We start from the raw sequence: 25,813 nt of genomic DNA on the forward strand, positions 1-25,813 counted from the left end.
ACCTAATGGAAGCGCTGGCCCTGCTCCCACTCTATGTGGCTGTCATCAACCATCCAGCCAACTCCTCCCCATCAGCTTTCCTCTTGGATTTAGACTCCTGGCTCTTTCTCTCCCTCTCCTCAGTCTCCCACACTCATTTTTGATATGTTGAATACCCATGTTGCCTCACCCTCACCGCTTCTTTCAAGCTGCAGCCCTAGTTCAACTTTCTCACTCACCAAAACAGCCATTTATTTAACTTGGTTTTCATCAAGCCCTGCTCTCTCTCTGACCTCTCTTGCTGAGTTTTCCCTCTTGGACCATCATTTGGTCTCTTTCAGCATTGCCCATCAAACCCAGTACTCAGTCTTTCCTTGACTTCCAGTCCATTAGTGATGATCACTTCTTGTCTGCTCTCCTTCCTGACCTCTTTTCCATTAATACCATTGTTGATTCTTTCCATTCCTCTGTCTACTCCACTCTTGACTCTTCTGTCCCTCTCTCCCACTGCAAGGTCCGCTCTGCCAACTCCCTGTCCTGGCTCATTTGCAACATCTGCTTCTTCTGCTCCTGCTCTCACACTGCGGTACGGGGTCCTGTGACCAGACAGCCTTCCTCCGTTACAAATCCAGTCCACAGTGGTGAACATAGTACCCTGTGACACTCCTCGTAGCCAAATCTCAACTAGTACTCCAGTCTCATCCTCCTTGACCTGTCAGACACCTTTGACACAGTCAAGCATGGTGGTCTTCTTAAAATCTTGTCCTTCTTAGCTTCCAGGATGCTGTTCTCTCCTGCCTCTCCTCCTACCTCTCTTACTGCTCTTTCAGCACATCCCTTGGATCCTCCTCATCCCCCCCTTCCCTCCACATTTCTGTGAGGGATCCACAGGGCTCTGTCCTTGGTCTCCTTCTTTTCTACTGTCTCCCTTATTAAGTGCCTACATTGGGAGCAAACATTTGAGAATGGACTCTTCAGTCTAGCAGACAAAGGTATAACATGATCCTACAGCTAGAAGTTGAAGTCTGGCAAATTAAGACAGGAAACCAGGGATAAATTTTCTAACAGTGAGGGACTGTTAACCATTGGAACAATTTACCAAGGGTTGCTGTGGATTCTCCATTTCTGGCAATTTTTTAAATCAAGACAGGCTCTACTTCAAAGGAATTATTTTAGGGTGGTTCTGTGGCCTATATTATGTCAGATGTCAGACTAGAAGATCAAAATGGTCCCTTCTGACCTTGGAATCTGACACATTCTTGAAGAAGAAACAGCAGTGCCTAATAAGCATAGCAGTGATGTTTTGAGAATCCCCAGTGGCTAGGTGTGCAGCTGACCCTGAGCACCCAGTACTGAGAACAGATTTTTTTTCAGGGACAAACACCATCCACATTCTGCCTTTAAAATTCCCTTTGTTGATTAAGTACCTAAAAGTGGACCACACCTCCTCTGCTGAGTACCCGAAGAACCTTTTGTAAATTCCACTGTGACTCAGGTTTCTCATTTGTAAAATACTGGCTATAATTAATCTCTAATTCACAGGAATGTTCTGCATCTTAATTAGTCACCTTGTACTTTAGGTCCTATTGTAGACATGCAAAGTATTATTATTGTTGTTGTTTTGACACTGGGCAGGCCTTTTAAAATTAGATCCAGCTAGCATTAAGTGCATATTTGCTGCAAGTTTCCTGACTAACAACAGGAACCACAGCCCACACACTAAAGGAGTAAGGGCTTGGCTACACTTGCAGGTGTGCAGCGCTGGGAGTTACAGCTGTCTTCGTACAGCTGTGTAGGGAACGTGCTGGAGTGTGGCCACACTGACAGCTACCAGTGCTGCAGTGTGGCCACATTTGCAGCGGTGTTGGAAGTGGTGCATTATGGGCAGCTATCCCACAGAGTACCTCATCCCATTTTGGCGCCGTGGGTTGTGGGAAGGGTGCAGGTCATTCTGCTTCCTGTCCCAATGCCCCATGATGCATCGCTTCACTTCCCAGTAGTCTCTGTTTTTCCGTCAATGTTTGGCGCCATTGTAACTCTCCCACGGTTTCTGTGCAGCGCAATTTCTGTGGGAAACGGAGCCCGAACTGCTGAGAAATATGCTGACGAGTCTCGCCACCCCGTCATGTTTGGCAGTTGAGCTAATCCTTAGCTCCAAAGTGATGAAGAGTCCAACGATGATAGCGAGTAGACTGACACGTATGAAACGACATTGCTTGTGGCATTCACGGAAATGCTCAGCACCGTGGAACACCGCTTTTGGGCTTGGGAAACAAGCACTGAATGGTGGGATCACATCATCATGGTAGTCTGGGACAACGAGCAGTGGCTGCAGAACTTTCGGATGAGAAAAGCCACTTTCATGGGACTGTGTGAGGAGCTCGCCCCCAGCCTGCAGTGCAAGGACACAAGATTGAGAGCTGCCCTGCCGTTGGAGAAGCAGGTGGCTATTGCAATCTTGAAGCTAGCAACTCCAGACAGCTACCGATTGGTTGGGAATCAGTTTGGAGTGGGAAAGTCGACCGCTGGTATTGTTTTGATGCAAGTTTGCAGGGCCATTAATTGTATCCTGCTAAGAAGAACCGTGACTCTGGGGAACGTGCAGGACATTGTAGATGGCTTTGCACAAATGGGTTTCCCTAATTGTAGAGGGGCAATAGATGGGACACATATTCCTATTCTGGCACCACCCCACCTGGCATCCGAGTACATTAATCAGAAAGGGTATTTCTCTATGGTTCTCCAGGTGCTTGTGGATCACCGTGGGCATTTCAATGACATTAACACAGGCTGGCCGGGAAAGGTGCATGATGCACACATCTTTTGGAACACTGGCCTGTTCCGGAAGATGCAGACAGGGACTTTTTTCCCCAGACCAGAAGATCACAGTAGGGGACGTTGAAATGCCCATTGTGATCCTTGGAGACCCCGCTTACCCATTAATGCCTTGGCTCATGAAACTGTATACAGGGAAGCTTGACAGGAGCAAGGACCGGTTCAACTACAGGCTGAGCCGGCGCAGAATGACTGTGGAGTGTGCTTTTGGCCGTTCAAAAGGGCGCTGGCGATCTCTGTATGGGAAGCTAGACTTGGGGGAAAGAAGCATCCCTGCGGTTATATCCGCATGCTGTACCCTCCACAATATTTGTGAAGGGAAGGGTGAAACATTCAGTCAGGCATGGACCACCGAGGTTCAGCGCCTGGAGGCTAAATTTGCACCAGAGAGCAGGGCTACTAGAGAGGCCCAACACAGGGCTTCAAGGATTAGGGATGCCTTGAGGAAGGAATTTGAGGCTGAAAACCTACAGTAATGTTTGGTGCCTTGCACAGCAGTGAAGTGCAGTGGTTACAATGTCAGTAGGAATCTGTTTTTCCTAAGCTGATTTGCAGTGCCTGTTTCTTTCCTGGGCTAAGGTATCTTTGACTTTCTGCAATAATAAAGACTGTTTTCAAAGACAAGAATTCATTTATTGAAAAGAAAATAACTTTATTGATAGACACACAACATTTTGGGAACCTAAAAGGGCAGGGGGGTGTGGTGGAGAACTGTACAGTCACAGGTTTGAATATATCCTGTCTGGAGTGCTGTGCAATGACTGCTGCACTTCAGGATGCTTATACTGCATGGTGATGGGGGTTGAGTGCAGAGGGTAAGGGTTGTAGTTCTCCGGGCTGGTTGGTCAATGTACAGGTGTTGGAGGCAGCTGGTGGAGGTAAGAACCTGGATGCTGGGGAAGGGGGTTTGGAGCTGACATTGGGGCACAACGGAAAGAGCTTTGGGACGGGGCGGCGGGACGGTAGTGCTCTGCCTGCATGGCGATGAGCACCTGGATAGAGTCCGCTTGGCGAGCCAGGACGCTTATCAGCTGCTTTGTGCTTTTCTTCCTGGCTGCTGCGTTTCTCTGGTGGATCCTGCTTTCTCTTTCCCTCTAGTCCTGCAGTTTTTTAATCTCTCTGGCAGAGTGATCCATAACTGCTTGCAGCAGGTCATCTTTGCTTTTTCGCGGCTTCTTCCGGAGGTTTTGGAGTCTCTGAGCCGTTGATAACACAGGTAGCTGAGAAATCAAGGTCGCTTGTGGACAGGCAAAAAAAGCAACTGTTAACAGAGGCAGCATTGTTTATATCTCAGACAGTTATTCCCACACAGTGAAGGAGTTTCAGTTTTCACTTTAGCATAATTTTCCCATACCAAACAGAGTGCACATAAACCACAGGAGCCCCAAAATGGTGAGTAAGGGGGACTGATTGCTTCAGGGCTGTGCTGGGGTTTCTGTGCATTGGGGAAAGCAAACAGCTGCAGGGGGCACCTACACTGAACACTCTCCTAACATTTTCCACAGGAGTTAACCCTGGAAGATATCTCGCTGCTGCGGGTCATCTGGGAAGAGCGGGATGGTCTTCTACAGCAATGCAGATTCTGCCCTGGCCCCTATGCAGCTTGCCTGTGTGCAGCAATGGTCCTCCCACCCCTCGTGGCACAGTGGCGCGGACGCGTTATCCTGACTGGGACAAGGACCACAGTAGCTCTCCCTATAAACTTGCGGAAGCGCATTGCCCACGCTCTGGCAGAAACTTTTGAAGAGATTACTGAGGCCGATTACTGTGACGCGATAGATCACATCAATGAGCTATTCCACATCTAAGCATGCATGTATGCAGCCCTAACCCTCCCTCCTCTCCCGAAACATTTGCATCCTGAAAATAAAAGCCGCTTACCGGGAATCCGCTCTTCTGCTTGTCCTTCACCAAGTACCAGCTGCTGCGACTGGCTACCTTCCTCTTGGCTTGAGAAGAGCTTCTGGCTGCATTCCTTCTGGGATTCCGGGGTGTCTCCCCACACCTCAGTACCCTCACTCTCGGTTTCCTCCTCCCCCTCCATCCCCCCGCCCCCGAAGTGTCCATCATGATCCTTGGATTGGCGGTGGGGTCACCCCCAAGTATTGCATCCAGCTCCTTGTAAAAACGGCAGGTCGTGGGGGCAGCGCCAGAGTGGCAGTTTCCCTCGTGGGCTTTGCAATAGGCACTCCGCAGCTCCTTCACTTTAACCCTGCACTGCACCGCATTCCGGTCATGGCCCCTTTCCAGCATGGCCCTTGATATCTGCCATAGGTATCGTAATTCCTACGGCTGGAGCGCAGCTGTGACTGCACAGCTTCGTCCCCCCAAACACGATGAGGTCCAGCAACTCACCATTGCTCCATGCTGGGGCTTATTTGGCGCATGGAGGCATGGTCACCTGGAAAGATTCACTGATTGCACTGCATACCTGGCTGAGCAAACAGGAAGGGGATTTTTTAAATTCCTGGGGCATTTAAAGGGCAGGTCACCTGAGGCCAGGACAGTAGGGTTTGAACTGATGAGCAGAGTGGCTTAGCAGGCATTCTGGGATTCCTCCGAATACCTCTGGAGGCCAATAACAGCGCTTTTGGTGGCCACACTGGCGGAGCAGCGCTGCAGCACCAGCGCTGCAGTCGTTATTGCCAGGCAGAGATGGAGTACATGCAGCGCTGTAGCCAGGGAGATACAGTGCTGTATGCGCCTTGCAAGTGTGGATGGTGAGTAAGTTGCAGCGCTGTAAAGCCACCACCAGCACTGCAACTCTCCAGTGTAGCCAAGGCCTAAGATAGGGTGCCAGAAGGAGAGCTATGGCACAACACCACTGCATTTTTTTCTGTCCTCCTCAATGTGGCTGTGGAAATACTGTCAGAAGCTGTTTCCCACCAATTCCTGACAATGCCATCCACCAGGGCCCATCTTTGACCCATTGTGGATGAGGTAAAATCACTATCAAATTGTCAATAAAATGACAGAACTGAAATATGATATTTATCCCAAACTTTTGCACAAAAATCTCAGGCTCCTTTCTTTTGGACTGGGTCTTATTCATTACTATTTATATAATATAAAGCTCAAAGGCTCAACAGCATCTGCTAAATTCATGCATATGTATGAAATGGAAATCTGTCACTTCAGAGATAATGTCACTGGGAAAGAACTAAATTGCTGCATTAGTGTGTCCTAGTCATAGCTTGATGTTCATTTGCACATACTCTCTCTCCTTTCTCAAAACCAGAATTAGTGGGATAAAGAATAGCTTGAAATAGCAAGTGCTTGTCTCCTTGTCATGTCCTGGAGCCAAGTGGAAAGAATCATACATTTAGGGCTCGAAGGGACCTCAAGAGATCATCTTCTCCACCTCCCGGTGCTAAGGAAGAATCAAATATATCTAGACCATTCCTGACAGACATTTGTCTAATCTGTTCTCAAAAACCTCCAGTGATTGTGCAACCCTAATTCCTTTGCTATCCTTATAATTTCCCCCCCCCCTAAGATCTAACCAAAGCCAGATCCAAACTCAAAATTTAAACTGACCCAGCTAAATTGCTCAGGGATTTTAAAAATCCACACTCCTGAGTAATGTAGTTAAGCTACCCTTATCACTACCTGTAGACAGTGCTAGATGGACAGAATTCCATTGCTTCTCGGTGGAACAATTTTCTCCCATGCCTTACAGACAACACTCCTGTCAGGCAAATATCATTCTGGTATATATTTTCTTGCAACTGCATCACTTTGTCACATATTCAATTTGTTTTGTATTGCCCCCAGCTCCTTTTCTGCACTACTACTACCACTTAGTTATTTCCCATTTTGAGTTGTACATTTGATTCTTCCTTAACTGTAATACTTTGCACTTGTTTTTATTGAATTTCATTTTGTTGATTTCAGACCAATTCTCCAATTTATAAAGGTCATTCTGAATTCTAATCCTCTCATCCAAAGTGCTTGCAACCCCTCCCAGATTGGTGTGATCCACATATTTTGTAAGCATACTTTCCACTCCATTATCCAAGTTATTTGTGAAAATATTGACTAGTACTAGATGCAGGACAGACTTCTGCAGGACCCCCACTAGATACAATCTCATAGTTTGACAGTGAACCATTGATAACTTCCGAGTAAATTTTTTTTAGTCAGTTGTCCACCCATCGTATAGTAATTTCATCTAGACCACATTTCCCTAGTGTGCTTATGAGACTGTCATATGGGATTGCGTCAAAAGCCTTACTAAAATCAAGATATGCCTACCACTTCGTGCCATGCAGTTGGCCAGTAACCCTGTTAAAGAAGGAAATTAGGTAGGTTTGACATGATTTGTTCTAGACAAATCCATGTTGGCTATTATTTATCATCACGTAGGTGTTGTGCACCCTTAAAAGAAGTCTGGCAGCTTAAATTCATAACTTTGCTAGACACTAAAAATTATGGACTGAACAGATACAAGAGTATTAGAACAATCTATAACCCATTACCCTACCATCACATATCTCCCCCACAGCTCCCCCTCTCTTCCTCCCCACCCCTCAACCCCGCCCCAAATGACTGAAGAGGTATTAAGTGGCCACTTCATCTTGAATGGTCCCTTGAAATATGTTAATTACTTATGCTAAACAATCTGTTCCACCTTCTATTTAGCTATGATACTTCCAGTACATTTCCCAGACCTAAAGAAGAGCTCTGTGTAAACTCAAAAACTTGTCTCTCACCAACAGAAGTTGGTCCAATAAAAGATATTACCTCACCTACCCTGTCTCTTTCATATCCTGGAGCCAACACTGCTACAAGAACTCTGTGTGCAGAAACTTACTGGACATTTTGTGGGTTTTTTTTTTGCAGTATTGCTTTTCCAACAGATGTCCGAGGAGTCAAAGTCCCGATTATGACCAGGTTTTGTGTTGTGGATACTTCTGTCATTTGTTTTAGCATTAATAATTACATCTACCATTAATTAACATAATTATAAAAGTAACAATTCCTTTCTCCCACTCTGTCTGTCTTGTCTTTTTAGATAGACCCTGCCCAATCATGTTGGGCCTTTTAGGCTCCACTGGAATTTAAATACATTAACAATAAAAGAACTAACATGTTTTTCTTTTAAAATTAAAACTGAGATAAGACTTAAGAGATTCTCAGAATCAAGGGGACTTCAAAGCCTGGCTTTACCTGATACTATTTCTCCCTAAGAATCTAGCCACACTATTCTGAACAGCTAAATAAAATCTAACATAACTCTTTTGTCACACAGAAACGAAGGAGCTATTACCACTAAAGAGGGAAAAGCAAAGCATTTCAGAGTAAAACATCTCATGAATGCAAGACACTATTTCTGATCATCTTACAGATGAGGAGGGCCCGACTCTCTGCTGATATAAAGGGGTAAAATCTACTGAAGTAGTGGAGCTGTGCCCATTTACACCAGCCAAGATTTTGGTACACAAGCACTACATGATAAAGGACTTTGCTTGGGAAACTACCACTAGTGCAGTAGCATTAATCTTTATATATCTGCAATGTATTAGGTGATCACTTTAGTACAACCACAGGTACAGACCACCCCCTTCTATGTCCTCTCTCATGCTTATCTCAGAGCATCCCCGCCCAGGCTTGAGTTGCCATGCATCCATCCTTTCCTCCTTCACACATACTTTTTCCAAAAAGCCTTTCAGTCTCAGAGACTGGTATGTCAACACAGTGCACTGTGCTCAGATCCTGACTCAGGTTTAACACAAGCTCCCCACTTCCAGGTTCCAGTGCTGCAGTCTAACTGTCCCATCACTTCCCCAGTGGCAACTGCAGCCATACACAGCACTATCTCACATACTATTTCATCCCCACTCATGAATGGGACCATTCAAACCATTAGGTGGACACCCAAAGCATCCCTGAGTTCTGTTGCACATGATGAGCTAGCACTGTCTGGCTGTGTGTACAAGCTTAGATATCCAGCAGTGTCTTGAGTCCTCTCCTGGTGAGAGGGTTCCCCTTTGTCCTCACAGATGTCGTGCAGAGCACAGCAGCTTACAATAACAAGGACTGCACTGATGACATTGGTATCTAAATAGTTTTTAATGCAGTGCCAATGAGATTTCACTCTTCCACATGCACAATTCCACCACCATCCTAATGTGTGTAACTGAACCTTATTTTGCCAGGTCCTCTGAAATCAGGATACTGCTTCATGCCATGGAAACAAGGGGTGCATTGGGTTCCCTAGAATAACAGTGGGGACAGTGACTTCATTTATAACAATGTCATTTGTGGAAATAATATCCCAGCTTCTCCATAAAGTCCTGATCTCTGGAACACCCTAGCATCGTGCACCCTGCCAGTGCAGCACATATTAGTGTCCATCAATCTGCCCCTGTGATAGAACAGGGCCTGCATAACAATGCAGTAGTACTCTTTGCAGTATGTGTACTTATGTGCTTCTTGCAGAAGGCAAATTATAGGCATGAGTTCCATCCATGGCCCCAGTGCAGTTTGGAAAATCCATTCTCTGAAAGCCAACAATAATTTCAGGAGCGTTTTAATGTCCATCTTCTTTAGGTCAATCAAAGTCCTGATCACCTCAGAAAACTTTGCCAAAACAACCCCGACAGTTGATTTGACAGTTGATTACCACCAAACTGGTTAGCCATGAACTTGTAGCTGTCTTGGGCAGCCAGCTTTCTGATGGCTATTGTGACCCATTTTTGGACTGGACTGGCCTCCTACCTGTCGGTGTCCTGGCATGGGAGGGTTGGAGAAAGCTGATCACAAACCTCCAGGAAGGTCTGCTTCTTCGTGTGAAAATTCTGGACCCAATGTTGGTCATCCCAAGTCTCCATAACAACATGGTCCCACCAGTCTGTGCTTGTGGCCCTGCTTCAGAAGTACTGGTCTACATAGGGGAATCTGCGACTAAGGCAACCCTCTTGAGCAGCATCAGCTGGGTTGTGTCTGGCATATCTGCATCCCACCCTGAACAGTGCCTTTGGCCGATCAAAAACTGCCTCCAAAATGTTCACCAGCATCTTGCACATGCTCTAGCTGATTCCTAAAATAGGACTGACACACCAGGTGGAGCATTTCTTCCACTGGGTCATGACCCACATTGATGGCTCTGGCTGCTGGGAGCATGCGACCACAAAATGACTCAGATGGATGTGTTTTCAGGCAAAAACCATGCAAAAGACTTCCGTCAATTCCCACAGGATGGACCAACAAATTCTCCTACAGCCCACTATGAAATAAGCCCTAGACTGGCTTCAGCTGGCGAGGCTGCTAAGAACCCTGGGATCTGATAGTATATGTTCACAGAAGCTGAAATTCTGACTCAGGTCTGTATAGTGCCAGCACAGTTGTGAGGTCCAGGATTGCAATGTTGTGTGGACGTTTGAGAGTGGGTGTGGAAACAGAGGCCGTAGGTGTAGGTCACATTGTCCTGGGCTTAGGTGGTAGTGTAGACACAGCTTACGTTGCTAAAACTTACGTCACTCAGGGATGTGATTATTCCACTCCCTGAGTGACATAAGTTACACTGACATAGCACTATGCACACAAATGCTTATGTCAACAGGAAAGCTTATCCTGCCAACAGAGCTTATGCTGCTTGTGGAGGTGGGTTTTTTTATGCTGACAGGAGAGCTCTCTCCCATCAGCATAGAGCATCTTCACCAGAAGCGCTTCAGCAGCACCGCTGTATCAGTGGCACTGCAGTGCTGTACATGTAGCATACCTTTTGTATGCTGTGCAGACATACTCCAGGTGGGTGGATAGCTTTACCAAAATCAAAATGTCTAATAAACTGTGGCACTAATAAGAGGAGTGCTAAAAATTCCTGCTCAGCCACATTGTCTTTACTGCTCCCCTCCTAGCCTTCTCCTCCCCCCAAATCCGCATCCGTACATTTTCCATGTAGACTCTAAGACTATCTTCATATCAGTCTGGTAAATGTGAGCACACTGTTAAAGGCTTCAAAATAGTAATGCAGTTTCAGAATACAATGGCAGACTTCAGTCAAGTGTAGAGTAAGATGTGACTGTGCTTTTCCATAGATGCTGACTGGTTAATCTTTAACAATTAGAATGGTTTGAAATTTGGGTTTGTAAGAAGCAGCCTGAGGGGGGCACGAGTGAGCAAACATTCTAAAACTATGGAAGGGAGCGAGACTAGACAGGAAACAATGAAGGAAATATTATAAGTAGAGAAGAGCTGTTCACTACGAATTCCTTCAATTTTCCTAGATTTCTTTTAAAGAAAGACTTAAGACTCAGCCAAGCCACGGTAGCAAAATGAAGGACTCAGTCCTCATCCACAACAGAGCTTTGCTTTGTGTCATTGAAAAAAGGGGAGGCAAAGGTGACTTTAAACCACCTTTGTGCCCCCTCTCCTGCAATTTCCATGGCTTGTGTGGGCCTGTTTGGCCCTCAACATCATTTAAAGCAGCTTCAAGTTGCTCTAAGTTCCACCAGTTCTAACAGATTCTACAGGGGCTATTCTGGGGATGGCTATACCACAGCTCCGTTCACCCATTTCCCCAGACCTTGCCCTACCTGCTGTTAGGGCAGGCCCCTGAGAAGGGGTGCGATAGAGTTGCCAATGCCAGTTCTACATCAGGGAATCTGCAAGTAGCCAGATCTGCTGCTTTGTATTATCAGAGTGACACAGAGCAGCTAAAAAGGGGTGTGGGAGCATGAAGAGCTGGATCTAGCTCTTTAAATCTTAGTAAAATTTACTCAACTGTTATGCTCTTTCCAAAGGAATATAGGGAAGCTAATCTGGTGATCCATTTACATGGTCATTGGGGAAAAAGGCTTAACTTTTCTATTTAAGAGAAATAAATTTGCCTAACAGTCTTGTTACTTAATCACACTCTGTCAATCTATTCTACACTTGATGAAACGCAAACCTGTAGCAAGGAAGAGAGATGGATCTTTCCAATGAGAGAAAGCACCTAACCACCTCCACAGACTTGCACAATCTGACTGTGGGAATAGGATTGTGGTGAGTGAAAGAGTTGAGAAACAGGTCTGAATCAGCATTGCCATACACCCTGTGAAATCACTAACATCTGAGCAAAGTGGGTGTGTAATGCTAACATTCTTATCTGGTCATGTTTTATACAGGCATCAATAAGCACACAGGGGAATACTCAGGGCCGGCTTTAGGATTTATGGTGCCCTAGGCGAGATTATTAAACTGGTGCCCCTGTGCCTGATCTGCTCTTAACAGCACAAACATAAGCTTACAGTATTGGAAAACTTGCCCCATTCACGTTATTAAAACCAGTTTAACTTAATGAAGCACACTGTAATGCTGATGGACTAGTGCTAAAAAGTAGCACTATAGAAAAAATTCTGATATGACAGAATGATGCAAATAATATATTTTTTTTAATTTATCAAAAATTTATTGGAAATTTATATGAAGAGGTATTGAAACAAAGATTTGTTTTTAATTAAAAGCAATCTTTCTGGCTTTTTTTGGTTGCAAAATCAGTAATACTGTCATCGTATGACAAAGACAAAGTTGTGTCTTGTTCGATTGCAAGAATAGCAAGACGAGTTAAGCGTTTCTGACTCATTGTAGAGCGGAGATAGTTTTTAATGAGCTTTAGTTTTGAGAAACTCCGTTCTCCTGATGCTACTATTACAGGAATTGTCAGTAGAATACGAGTGGCAATGTACGCATTAGGATATATGTCAATAAGTTTGCGGGTATGAATAAACTGTACAATGTCCATCACCGATTTTGCATGTGGCAACATTGATGACAGTGTACTCAATTCTTCGTACAGTTCAAGTCCATTTAAATCAAAACTATCACTGTGCTTCAGGAGGCTCTCTAGCACTTTGTCATTAGTTGCTCTTGTTTTCCTATTTCGTTGAATTTAGTTATGTCATACAAAAATCCAAACTGTTCATGGTGTACTTGCAAGGTATTAAACCTTTCATCAACAGCAGATACTGCTTTATCCATCACAACATTAAAAAATTCAACCTCAAATTTCTTTTCTGGATCGTCTATGGGCATGATCTGCTGTATAGATTCTTAACAAAGAAGTGTCCCTGGCCTTTTAAACTCATATTAACTATGTATTTACTTTATGAAAGTTGGAGAAAACATTGTGAAAACGTAAAACATTGGCTGCCCAACCTCTGGGCTGGCAAAAGTTATACTGACTCACAGAGAAAAAAAAAAAGCAGGAGAATCTTAGTACAACATATGGTCACTCTATACCAGGGGTCGGCAACCTTTCAGAAGTGGTGTGCCAAGTTCACTGTAATTTAAGGTTTCTCGTGCCAGTAATACATTTTAATGTTTGTAGAAGGTTTCTCTCTATGTCTATATTATATAAATGAACTATTGTTATTATCTGAGGTCTTGGCCACTGGTCCTGCTCAGGCCATTGCCAGCTGAGTAAATGAAACCTCAAACCGGCAGCAGGCTGGTGGCTGGAACCCTAGACAAGGATCCCAGGCCCTGCTCAGCCCGCTGCTGGTCTGGGGTTCTGACCACCAACTCCTGCTAGCCAGGATCCCGGCCGCCAACCCCCCCTCAGCCCGCTACCAGCCTGGGATTCTGCTCACCCCGGCTGGCAGGAGGCAGAGTGGGGCTGGCGGCTGAGCTCCTGACTGGCAAGGGGCCGGCAGCCAGAACCCCGGAGTAGCAGTAGGCTGAGTGCTGCTGGCACCCCAGACTGGCAGCAGACTGAGCCACTCAACCCCCCACCGGCCCTGCTCAGCCCGCCACTAGCCCACTTAGCCTGCTGCCAGCTGAGTGAATGGAACCCCAGGCTGACAGCAGGTTGAGCGGTTCAGCTGGCCTGCTCAGCCCACTGCCAGCCTGGGGTTTCTTGGGGGTCCCCAGGCCAGCAGCAGGTGCTGAGTGGGGCCGATGACTGGTATCCCAGCTGGCAATAGGGCAGCAGCCGGAACCCCAGAGCAGTGATGGGCTGAGCCGCTCAGCCTGCTGCTGCATACCATCAAAAATCAGCTCACCTGCCACCTTTGACACGTGTGCCGTAGGTTGCCGACCCCTGCTTTATACACTAGTAAGGAGATGAGCATATTACAGTTGTTGGAGGGCTCTTATCAGGAGTAACAGGCTATAGGAAAGTCAGTCAACATTTTTTGTTTCTCTGATGAAAACTGGCCCACTCCCTGCCTCAAACCAAACCTGTCACTAATAATTGTCAACAACTTAATTTTCTGTTTTTAGCTAAGATATTGATTTAAAAAAAATATTGAAATTGGATTCAGGATTGTTAGCAAGAATTTTTGGCAAACAAAGTTGTTAAATGACAATACAGTACTGCTTTCATGCTTGGCTCACCCCCCAGCCTGCTGGTCCAACAGCTGCAGTAGAGGAGGAGATAGGTGGAAAACTGCAGGACCCCAAAATCCACCTCTTGGGGTGCAGAGTGGCAACAGCAGCAGCAAACCCTCAGGTCCAATCACACGCCAATGGGCACCACCACCAGCCTTATGGACCATGGTGAAGTTAGCACAGCATCTGATCTTAGGGACGGGGCACCCATGGAGCCACAGCAGCTCATCCTGCCCTGTGCAGCTCCCCCCGGATGAGATGAATCGCTGGCAGCTGCCAGCCCGGGGGAGAGGCGCTCCCCAGCTAGGGCAGCCAGATCCAGATGTCCTGATTTTAGAGGGCGAGTCCCGATATTTGGGGCTTTGTCTTATATAGGCACCAATTACCCCCACCTAGAGTGACCAGACAGAAAGTGTGAAAAATCAGGACAGGGATGGGAGGGGGGGTAAAAGGAGCCTATATAAGAAAAAGACCCCAAAATTGGGACTGTCCCTATAAAATAGGGATATCTGATCACTGTACCCCAATCCCCTATCCTGATTTTTCACACATGTGGCTAACCCCAGCCAAGCCCTGTGTGACATTCCAATCCTGGCTGCCTGCCGAGGAAGCGAGTTACTTTCACTTTCATTCCTCAGCAGGCAGCCAACCAGCCCTCCTCCCACCTATCCCCCAGCACCTCACCCAACCCAGCCCTGACGGAGGGGAGGGAGGAGAGAGAGAGGGGTGCTCCTGGGGAGGAGGGAGAAAGGAGGGGGTGCTCCATGGGGCAGGGGGGAGAAGAATGGATGTTATGGGGGACAACAAAGGATACTGGTTCCAGAGCCACAGAGCCTGCCTTGCCTCGCCTCACCTCAGCCAGGGGGAAAGAGTCACACTCACAGGTGAGCTCCTTCCCCAACCCCTACCCCCCCTTCCCAGAGACCCCAGCAGCCAATCCCATTCCTTAGACTGTGCTGCATTTGGCTCTCTCTAGGACCCAGAGCCCTGCTTCTACACTGTCTGGGCTGCCTGCAGAGTGCTGCCCCCAGGCAGAGTGAGGCCCTACGCAGCTGCCTATTCTGCCTATGCCTAAGGACGGCCCTGGGAATATTGAATTGGGCCAAAAAGGAACAGACGTGAGCCTAAAGCAGGGACTAGAAATTGGTGCAGTGAAGAGACTGATAGGTTTGCTGATTAAGAGCTTTTGGACCACTTTCTTTACAGAGATTCCAACATCAAATATATTAAAACTCTCATTATCATCTATACAAAAACGTGCACACACATGCTTACTTGATTGAAGTCTATGGTTCTGCTTATTAAAACACAAGTACATACTGAGGATACTGCCATGTTCACCTTCCTGTGGGTAAAAGAAAACAAAAACAAGAGCTACAGCCACAACTGCAGCCTTCATGTTGGGGATAGAGAGTAATGGCTGCATTTTAGCCCTGTATCTTAACCTGGGCTGTGATTCCACTGTCCTCCTTGCACACCGAGCCTGTGTAAAGCCTGATTACTTCACCTTTCTGCAGGCAAAGTTATTTTCTTGCATCTGTGCATCTCTGTCAGGAATCAGGGCCTGCAAAAAACCAGTCTCTGGGCTCCCTGTCAAATGCAGCTGGTCTGTAGAAGACTGCCTGATTGGTTACACTGCTAGTTGGAAGGGTCAGCTGACTGGCTCTTACGATCAGCAGCAGGTGAGTGACTGCTCAAGGCATTTGGCTGTGACAGCTTCTGCCTTGTTTTCTCTATGTAAGTGTAGCCTTAGGTCTGATTCCTGAACTCTGACTCCAGTTCTGATCCTTGGCTCCAACTATTAGGCATGATCCCCCATGTCCTAGTTGCTGAAAATCTGCTAGTTCTTTTTATAATAAATCAGTTCACATAAATGTAGTATAATGCTTTAATGTTGCTCAAGGTAAACATTTGATTTGCTGTCAATTTCTTAAGCAAATATTTGTGTGTCCAATATGTTTACTTTTTCATGGTATACTTGGTATGATTATTAGTCTGATTTTATATGGTGCTCTAAGGCAGGGGTCTCAAACACACGGCCCACGGGGCTCTTGCATATGGTCCGCCAAGCTCCCTGCACCGCGCTGCGTCCCGCCTACCTGGGCGATTGCCCCCTGTGGCGTTTTGAGCCCCGCGCCACTGTCTGAAGCAGCTGGCAGCAGCCCCTTCAGGTGGGGCGGGGGAGGGAAGGAGGCAGAGGGCTCCTGCATTGCCTCGTTCCAGGCACCGCCCCCCCCCCCCCGCAGCTCCCATTGGCTGGGAAGGGGGAACTGCGGCCAATGGGAGCTTCGTGGGACGTACCTAGAGGAGCAGCAAGAGCTGCGCAGGCACAGATCCATGAGCCCCTCCCCCTCGGGCTGTAGGGACACGGTCCCAGCTGGTTCCTGGAACGGAGCAGCGCGGGGCTGGGGCTGGGGCCGGCAGGTAGGGAGCCTGCCCTGGCCCTGGTGTGCGCCGCTGCCACCCCGGAGCCCCTCTAGGTAAGCGGGACTGGGCTGGAGCCCGCACCCTGCACTCCAGCTTCCTGCCCTTGTAGAACTGATAAATGAAATTGTTTTTAATTGTTCACTTTATTAATGTAACTTCTGTTCACCATTCACTACACTTGCCTATACTGTAACTTCTGTTCCATATTGTAATTCAAACCCCATTTTAAAACACTCACTTCATTTTGTAAAAGCTTCCTCCAACCTTCATTTTTGCAAACCCTGCTGTAATCTTATTAGTTTAGTTTAGATGTGTGAATGAGGTATGTATGAATGATGGAATCAACCTCCAGCCCCAGCCTGTCCTGATGAGATAAAGTTCAAATACCAACGGCTGAAGACCTAGACAACAGCCCTAAACAAAGTAAGAAGCATCCACCCTAAAAAGAAAAGGACAACAGAACAACAGAAGGAAGATCAAAGCCAGGTCCAAGGCTGAAAGTCACGCCTGCAATTGATGGGTAATCAATCTAAACCCAGAAGCAGTGTGACACAGCAAGACCTATAGACTTTGAATCCAAACTAAAAGCCTATAAAAAAAGAAGGGTGAGATGAGAAACTCTGGGTAACATTCTGCTGCCAACATGGAAGAACATCGGTGCCTGCCCAACAGAGATCCAGCTCAGCCTTGTGCCCAGCTTTCCTGGCCAGTTAGCTGCCACAAGCTACGAACCCAAGCTGCAAAATCAAGCCATGAACTTAAGCTATCTTCAGGACTGGTAACTATGCAGCAGCTGCAGAACACCTGATGAATGTGGGTGTGTGTGTGTGAATGTATGTATGTGTGTGTGTATAGGTATTAGGTATAATGTGTGTGTATAAGAATTAAGATATTAGTTATTAGTCATAAATTGTTATCATAATAAATGTGGCATCTTTGCCTTGTCCCCTTTAATAAGATCCTGCTGGTTTTTACTGGTCTAATATAATTGGTACAACACCCTGAGGCCCCTGCCACATCCCACATGCCAACCCCCTGTCCTGAGGCCCCTGCCACATCCCACACACCAGCTCCCTGCTGCACCCCTCACCGTCTTGCACTCCACCCACCAATGCCCTGCTTGAGCCCCCTGTCACAACCTACACACCACCTGCACCCACTGGGGTGGGGACTTCAGGGAAAGGGTTGGATTGGGGCAGGGAAGGGGCCTAATGGAAGGGGTGGAGTGGGGCCAGGGTGGAGTGAGGGGGTGTGACAGTGATGTGGCCCTCGTGGTCGTTTGAGACACTTGCTCTACGATGTGCTAGCTGTTTTAGAGCAAGGGCCCTAATGCAGTAAAGGGATAACAAAACACTGAGGACTGGTAAGGGGAGGAAGAAGGGTGATTAAAACAATGAGATTACATAATTACTCAGAAAAAGCTATGCATAGCATGGTAAAGTACTTATCAAGCATACATAAATATCTGATTCACTTGTAGGCATCATATCAGAAGTAGGTCTTGAAAAACAGGTGTGAATCAGAGGAAACCTTCTTGGCAGATCACCTCAGGAAAAAATGTGATTAATATAACAGAGGTGATTATAGGAGAAGCAGACAAACAAGGCACTGGTGGCTTTTTAAATAGTGTGGGTCTGAGTTATGCAATGTGTTAAAGGCAAGGGCAAGAAACTTAAAACTGATATGGTGATATCAACTGGAGAGATTCAGAGAGAGTGATGACATACACACTATGCTAGGATTATTTTAGTGGCTTTATTTTACATAGACACGAGGAGATGGCAATATAGGCAAAGTAATGAAGATGGAAGAGAAGGTAACCAAAACATTTTTAGACTCTCATCACAAAGAAAAGGTCAGACTTTAGAAAAGTTATGGAGGAAGGGGTGGCAAGATCTGGACTCTGTCAAGATTTGGACCTGTTGGGTAACAGATGCATGCATGGGTCTGAGTGACACAGAGGTTGCTGCTGTCATCTTCAGTGACAGAAGACGAAAAAGTTTTGGCAGGAAAGTAAAAAGTGCAGTCTGGTCCATCTTCAGTATAAGCTGACAGGGTGAATTCAGGAAATGTCAGATAAGCAAAAATGTGAGTTTGGATAGAGAGACAAGTCAGGCATGGAGGAGCAGATTTGCAAATTATCTGCATAAAGAGTAGAGCTGGTAGACATCTTTACTGAATTAAGTTTTTTTTTAAAACAGAAAAATGGTCTTTTTTTTGAAAATCAAATTTTTCATGGATGTTGTCAGCATTTCTGAAACATTCCACAAAACTTTTTGCAACATTTTTAATTAGAATTATTTTGTTTAAAATGTTCATGACTTCAAAAAACATTCAGTATCAACATTTTTCGTTTACTGATAAAATGTCAGGAACTCTTGATTTTCAGAAAATTGATAATTTTTTTTTAAAGTTGTAGATAATTTTGCAAATGTCAAAAATGTGTTTATGTTAAACCCTGAAAAATGAAAACAACTCTTAAATATCAATATTTTTCACAAAATTATTTTCCATTTTCTGCTCTCTCTAATAAAATGGTAGGTGAATGGTGAGCTGATGAGGTTACCCAGATAAAGGGTATAGAGGGAGAAAAGGAGGAGGACACACTGAAGAGACATGGAAAGAATGATCAGAGAGGTAGGAAGAGACTCAGGTAAGGATGGTGTTGCAAAACCCATTGAAGCAGAAGATATAAAGAAGTGTGATCAACAGAATCAAAAGAAGTGGAATGGTTAAGGAATGCAGTATATACCTTGAGACTTGGCCAGAAAGGGGTCATGAGAAGCCTTGGGTGATGCTCCCAGTGTTGACTCGAGAGCATGAGTACCAGCCTCAGGGCAGATTTTTTTTTTTTTAAACAAACTACTAAAACCAGGCCATATATCCAACACTGGTTGAGAGTTCTAAACTTACATTTCACCAACCAACTGCAAACTCTTCAGGCACTTTAACATGGAATCACAGACAGTCCCCTTGGGTCCTCTGGTCTGTCTTGCTACCCAGGTGAGCGTTAACTCTGTGATGGATGGACTCCTTACACGAATCACAGCAGTCTTCAAGTTACTCCTACTCCCAAAGGACCAGTCGCTTACCCCAGGCCAATTGTGTTTTAGGTGTCACACCAAGGATAATGACTGAGGTTAAGGAAGATGGGGCAATAGTTGGGAATTTACGTGGAGTTAGACCTGGACTGGACAAAACAGAGAAAATGCAGGTTATTATGTACCATTGTGCTAGGGTTGCTCATTGTTAGCCCTAGCATGTTGTTTTCAGTAGAGTGCATACCCTATTTGCAGCCCACAGTATTTCTGTAATTAACAGGAATAATAAATCATAGAGATGAATAAATAATCCCTTCATTACAAAAGATGGAGAGATTATAGGTATATAGGAGATACAATGTAATCCTCATGAGGTATCAATCTATAATATAACACAGTTATTAAATTTTGGGAGGAGGGATAGCTCAGTGGTTTGAGCATTGGCCTGCTAAATCCAGGGTGGTGAGCTCAATCCTCAGGGCCGCCCAGAAGATTCAGGGGGTCTGGGGTCTTTGGCGGCAGGGGGGCCCCTGCTTTGGCAGTAATTCGGCAGCCGGAAGCTTCTTCCACTCTGGGATCCGCCACTGAAGTGTCCTGAGGACCCGCAGCAGGGGCCCCTCGCCGCCAAATTACCACCGAAGGGGGACCTGCCACTGAAGTGCCGGATCTTGGGCGGTAATTCGCTGGCTTTGGCCCCATGAGAGTTTTCCGGAGCTCCCAAAGCGAGTGAAGGACCCCACTCCTGGGGCCCCAAAAACTCTCATGGGGGTCCCTGTGGGGCAGTTTTGTCAATCCTTAAGGTGGCCACTTAGAGATCTGGGGCAAAATCAGTACTTGGTCCTGCTAGTGAAGGCAGAGGGCTGGACTCAATGACCTTTCAGGGTCCCTTCCAGTTCTGTGAGATAGGTATATTTGCATTTTTGTTTAGACAGCAATATAAATCTTAACTCATAGTAGCTGTTCAACTTGTACCCTACATAACCACATTTAATATGGTAAAACCACCGTGAATGAAATACAAAGCGAAGAGTCCAGCAAACCCTGGCTGCAAGTTTTTCAGTTATTCTCCTCCTTAAGGTAAGCACCTCATGCGTGGTGGAACCCTGACTGATTTGCTTAAGATGATTTTAATATCTTACCCTAGCTTTATTGAACATGCTCAAATTTTGTGCAGGTCCAGCCATCATCTGCAAATTAGTGTAGTCCAGAAACATACAGTAGCCCTCATTCTGTAATCAGATTGGAGCAGGCTGGCTCTTGCACCTACATAGACTAAGGCCAGAAGGGACCATCATGATAATCTAGTCTGACCACCTGCACATTGTAGGCCACAGAACCTTGCCCATCCACTCCTGTGATAGATCCATAACCTCCAGCTGAGTTACTGAAGTCCTCAAATCATGGTTTAAATATTTCAAGTTACAGAGAATCTGCCATTTGCACTAATTTAAAGCTGAAAGTGACTCGTGCACCATGCTACAGAAGAAGTCAAAACTTCCCTAGGGTCTCTGCCAATCTGATCGGGGGCGGGGGGGATTCCTTTCCGACCCTGAATATGGCGATCAGTTAGAGCCTCAGCATGTGGACAAGACCCACGAGCCAGATAGTTGGAAAAGAATTCCCTGTACTAACTCAGAGCCTAGTGTCCCGGTGCCGGCTGTTGGACAGATTTGCTAATAGCAGTTGCAGATTGCCTGCAATGGCATGTAGCCAGTCTCATCATACTGTCCCGTCTCATCATACTATCCCCTCTCTAATCTTAACAAGATCAGTCTTGAAGCCAGTTAGAGTTTTTGCCCCCACTGCTCCCCTTGGAAAGCTGCTCCAGACCTTCACTGTTCTGATGGTTAGAATTTCATCTGATTTCAAGCCTTAGTCCTTAAGTGCATGACCTTGCACTGTGCACTATTAAATATCATTCGAGCTCCCATTGCTCTTACTCCAGTTTTCAAAGTCATCTTGACCCACTGAACTCAATGGAGCTCCACAAGGGTTTGGCTGGATTTGACTGCAGGATCAATCAATCTAGGTGATTAAGGCAAAGTTATATAGAAAACCCGGTCTTAGAAGAAGGTTAAGGTTGCAAGGTCAGACACTCAGATAGTAGGAAACACCAGCAGTGACATTGTCCATGAAATCTTCTCTAATTCTTCCTCTTAGTGCTGACATGTTGTGATTTTTAATTCTATTTTTTCTTTTAAAGTAGTCCTGGGTTTTGTTTGTTTCACATGCAGTTTAACATATGTTGCATTAGCACCCGGAGACCCCAGTCAGGATCACCATTAGTGTGGTAGGCACTATACAAATACACAGTAGGAGACAGTTCCGACAACTTGCATATATGCATGCAAAGCTAGCAAGGATAAATTAGTTGATTGTAAACCCTATTTCCTTTTCCAAAAGTTGGTTTCAATATGCTGTAACATAGTGTACTAGTTAAAAATAAAACACGCACCAGTACGAACTACCTTTTGTCATCATACCAATTCCATCACATTTCATCACCACAAAGGTAATGGTTTTCCCTTTTATTCATCAAGACATCTTATTTACACCACACTAGCAGAAAACATATGGACACAGGCTAATATAGGCTGGGAGTAAATTGTAGAATTGTGAAATGAGTTCTAATTAAATAGCATACTTCTGTAGATATGCAATATATTATTTCAGAACACAAAGGGGCACAGCTACGGTTGGGTGACAGGCATAATGTGCATTAGGTAATAGTGGCTGAGTAAAGTGGTTACCTCCCTTAATTATTCATTTCCATACCTGCAAACAGATTTTTTAGGTTACACTGGGGTTTTCTGATGGACGATTTAGTCTCTAGAAGTAAAACATTTGTCTGTTAGGGAGACTCCACTGATAACACACACAAAATCTTAACTAAGTCCTAAATTTTTGTATACTAACACTAATATACAGTGATATTTTGGCTGATTTTCTTAGTGTTTGCTGGAAGTTGCCCAGGGTATTGTTTAGCAGAAGTGCTTTGTCAGTATTTCTTACAGTGTGAGCTAAAGATCAAAGGTGAAGAGAGCACTGCATTGTACTCATTTCCTCTCCAACAAAGCCAATCTATTAGGCTTGGGAGTCTGCAGCTGGACAGGATGATTACTTTCTAAGGAAAAAGGCCTCCCCTCCTCCCCCCATGACTTGTTGCATAAGTTAATGCAGACTGTCATAAAACCATTGTTTTTATTTATTACAGTAACACCCAGAGGTCTTAATCAGTATCAGGACTCTGTTGTGCCAGGGGCTGTACAAACACACACATTCTCTCTACTAGACCCTTTACTATTTAAACTGGCAAGTGACATGCAAAAGATTGGGGAGAGAGGCATAATCAAATAGACATGATTATAATTTTGTTTAAAGTGCAAATGTATACAAAAGGGGAATAGAATCTCCTAATGCTAGCAGGCATTAATAAATTGATATTTTACAGGCACTGTAGCAGACTGGTGTGGGATTAGCAATCCTAATTACTTGTTGGGGAACACAAGACATTCCCTCCCCACTGCTTTGGAGACCCTCTTTGCAATGTTCCTGCCAGACACCATCTGATGTAACTTCAAGGAAAATCAACTTGCACTCTTCCAGTAGCTGAATTCACTCTACATCCTTGCTAGAGCATCCATAGAGAAGAGTAAGTGGACAGATGGTCAGAACTTACTGCTACAGGCAGTACATATTGTAGATTAATTTTCTATGGCAGCACATGCAACATGACTATTCAGATTTACACTACAGTAGAACCTCAGAGTTACAAACTGACCAGTCAACCACACCCCTCATTTGGAACCAGAAGTACACAATCAGGCAGCAGCAGCAGCAACAACAAAAAAGGTGACTACAGTACAGTACTGTGTTAAACTACTAAAAAAAAAGGGAAAGCACCATTTTTCTTCCGCACAGTAAACGTTTCAAAGCTGTATTAAGTAAATATTCAGCTGCAAACCTTTGAAAGAAGAACCACAATGTTTTATTCAGAATTATGAACGTGTCAAGAGTTATAAGGAACCTCCATTCCTGAGGTGTTCGTAACTCTGAGGGTCCACTGTAATAGGGCCTGAGTCAAAGTCCATTAGTCATGGACTTCAGTGGGCTTTGGATCAGGCTCACAGAGAATTAATGACATTTTATCTTAGCTAGAGGGTTAGTTTTCTACATTTAACAGCCCCCCTTTTTTTTCCTTCTTAAAATGGCATCTGACAGATTACAAATTCTTACAGACCAAGGATTATGTGTTTGGCAATCTAAATCAAGTTTGTGGTGGTCAAAAACTGTGTCTTCAGAGGCCCTGATGAAATACAAACAGAGGATTAATAATCAGCTTTAAAACGGTGTATACAACTGAAGTTTTGTGGCTGTGAGGGCGGTCATACCATTGTTAGTCTCCACTAAATGAAAAAACCCAGCACACAAACTCACTTCTCTCCTCGCCTTATTTTGTCTAGAATTTTCACTAATTTTGCTAAAAGGATGTGTTCACGTTTGCTTACAATTTCCTCACAATGCCAGTGAAGCTCAAGCCCTGCATTACTACAGGTACATTCAATCCTGCTAAGTGTTGAGTACCTTTTGAAGTCAATGGGAACTGAAAGCACTCATTAGTTTGCATGGCCATCTGCCTAGTGAACACAAAGCCTGGAGGAAAAGTAGAAAGGTGTAATTTTTGTATCGCAATGTTGTCTGTCAAAAAATAGAAATGTGCAATTTTTGTGTTCCTGCCAGCTGAATGACCTGTTCTTGCTTGCACGTTAATGTAGTTTGCAACAGAGCAGACCAATTTTTAAATTAGTGACTCCAATCTTTCCTACAGCAAGTTTCTCTTTCTGTGGGAAAAGTTACTAAACTCTCCGTAGTGTTAAAGGAGCAGAAAAAACACTGTGCTCCTCCCTCACAGATCCAGGGAAATGGCAGGAGCTATAAACTGCCAACGGCACAGAGCTAGAGGATCTTCCTCAGCACTGATAGCTGGTATTTTTTTTTTTTTAAATTTCAAATCAGTTTCTTTTCCTCCCCTTTAAGTTTCTTTTCAAAAAGAAGAGCAAGCAAGAAATATTTTAAAAATAAGGCCTAGCATTTTTGGCTTCTTTATTATGTAAGGTCCAAAAAGTTTTATTTTTTAAAAATAGTCTATTTTTACTTTACATTTGATATTTCTAAAGACTCATCTTTCTTGGTTTTGGTGCAAGCTCTGAAACTCCCAAGAATGCCTGCAATGTGAGAGCAATCAGACTTCAATTGAAGGCATGTAACAGATGCTCTGGGGTACATCACCACGGCTTAGGATGCCTGATATGGCCTTTAATGGGAGGGTCAGCTAACCAAACATGATGTGCTGGAGACAGAGCCAGGGTTATTCCTTGATACAATCTTAACAAGATGAGGGTTGAGGAAAGACCCTAAAGGAAGTCAATCATGAGAAACTTTGAGGAGACCTCTAGGGGATAGCTAGGAAGGTTGTCGTCTTCCCTTCCCAGCTTGCAGAAAGCAGGACAGGGCTCTTACAAAAACCTTAATACACAACACTGGGGATCTTCTGTTTATTAATAACACCAGCCCACAGGAAAGGGACATGGAATTCAACTCGAGTTTGGGTTTTATTTTGGCTTACAGGATGACAATGTTAAATTTTAAATAACCTCTTCCACAATGTTCATTTGTCACTGGAGTTAAATAGCAGTTAAGAAAAACAGGTTCCCTAAAAATTGCTCAGTTTTGTTTCTTTACTCTTGTGATGTTGTATTTGCACTAGTGTTCTAGCCACCACAGTTTTTCACAGGCAGGTAAGACTAGACTTTCTAATAATAATTAAAAACTGAGAATCCCAATTCTCTCCTGTTTTTCTATACAAAAACCCCTCAGTTCTTACATATAAGCACATAAAACAAAACAAGCCACACAAGCCCTTTCCATAACTTACCATTAAATATTTACTCAGAGCAATGAAGTACATTACGTAAAATTAATCTTAAATTTGTATTTTAAGAGTTACTTACGTTATGTTTTGATAGAGAGTGGGAAATACGGAATAGCAGAAATACAGGAAGGAATCTGCTACCCTTTGAAACAATATACTGTCTTCAAGAATATCTTCTAGCTGGAGAAAGCTAAATGCACATTGAGTAGTTCAGCTAGCATGCCACAAAAGGTGTAACTTGTATTATTTGTATTACAGTAATGTCAGGAGGCCTTGATCAGGG

The 25,813-nt window shown here is 44.8% G+C and overlaps 1 protein-coding gene and 1 long non-coding RNA gene across 4 annotated transcripts in view; one reads left to right on the forward strand and one right to left on the reverse strand.

Moving 5' to 3' along the window:
* The window catches only part of ELOVL7 (ELOVL fatty acid elongase 7), a 110,176-nt gene extending 94,500 nt beyond the window's left edge, over positions 1 to 15,676 (reverse strand). The window contains exons 1-2 of the mRNA XM_050947118.1: positions 15,576 to 15,676; positions 15,406 to 15,475 (exon numbers count right to left, since the gene is read on the reverse strand). The gene's annotated coding sequence lies outside the window, so the exon portion shown is untranslated. The remainder of the gene's footprint in view (positions 1 to 15,405; positions 15,476 to 15,575) is intronic.
* LOC127048069 (uncharacterized) overlaps positions 15,557 to 25,813 on the forward strand; it is a 30,691-nt gene continuing 20,434 nt past the window's right edge. For 2 of the 3 annotated variants that reach the window (XR_007773549.1, XR_007773547.1), the window contains exons 1-2: positions 16,499 to 16,610; positions 19,099 to 19,210. This is a non-coding gene — a long non-coding RNA (uncharacterized LOC127048069). Of the gene's footprint in view, positions 15,813 to 16,498; positions 16,611 to 19,098; positions 19,211 to 25,813 lie in introns of those variants that run through there. The other variant, XR_007773548.1, reaches the window with a different exon arrangement.

This window comes from Gopherus flavomarginatus, chromosome 3, assembly GCF_025201925.1.
Source record: "Gopherus flavomarginatus isolate rGopFla2 chromosome 3, rGopFla2.mat.asm, whole genome shotgun sequence".
NCBI lineage: Eukaryota > Metazoa > Chordata > Testudines > Testudinidae > Gopherus > Gopherus flavomarginatus.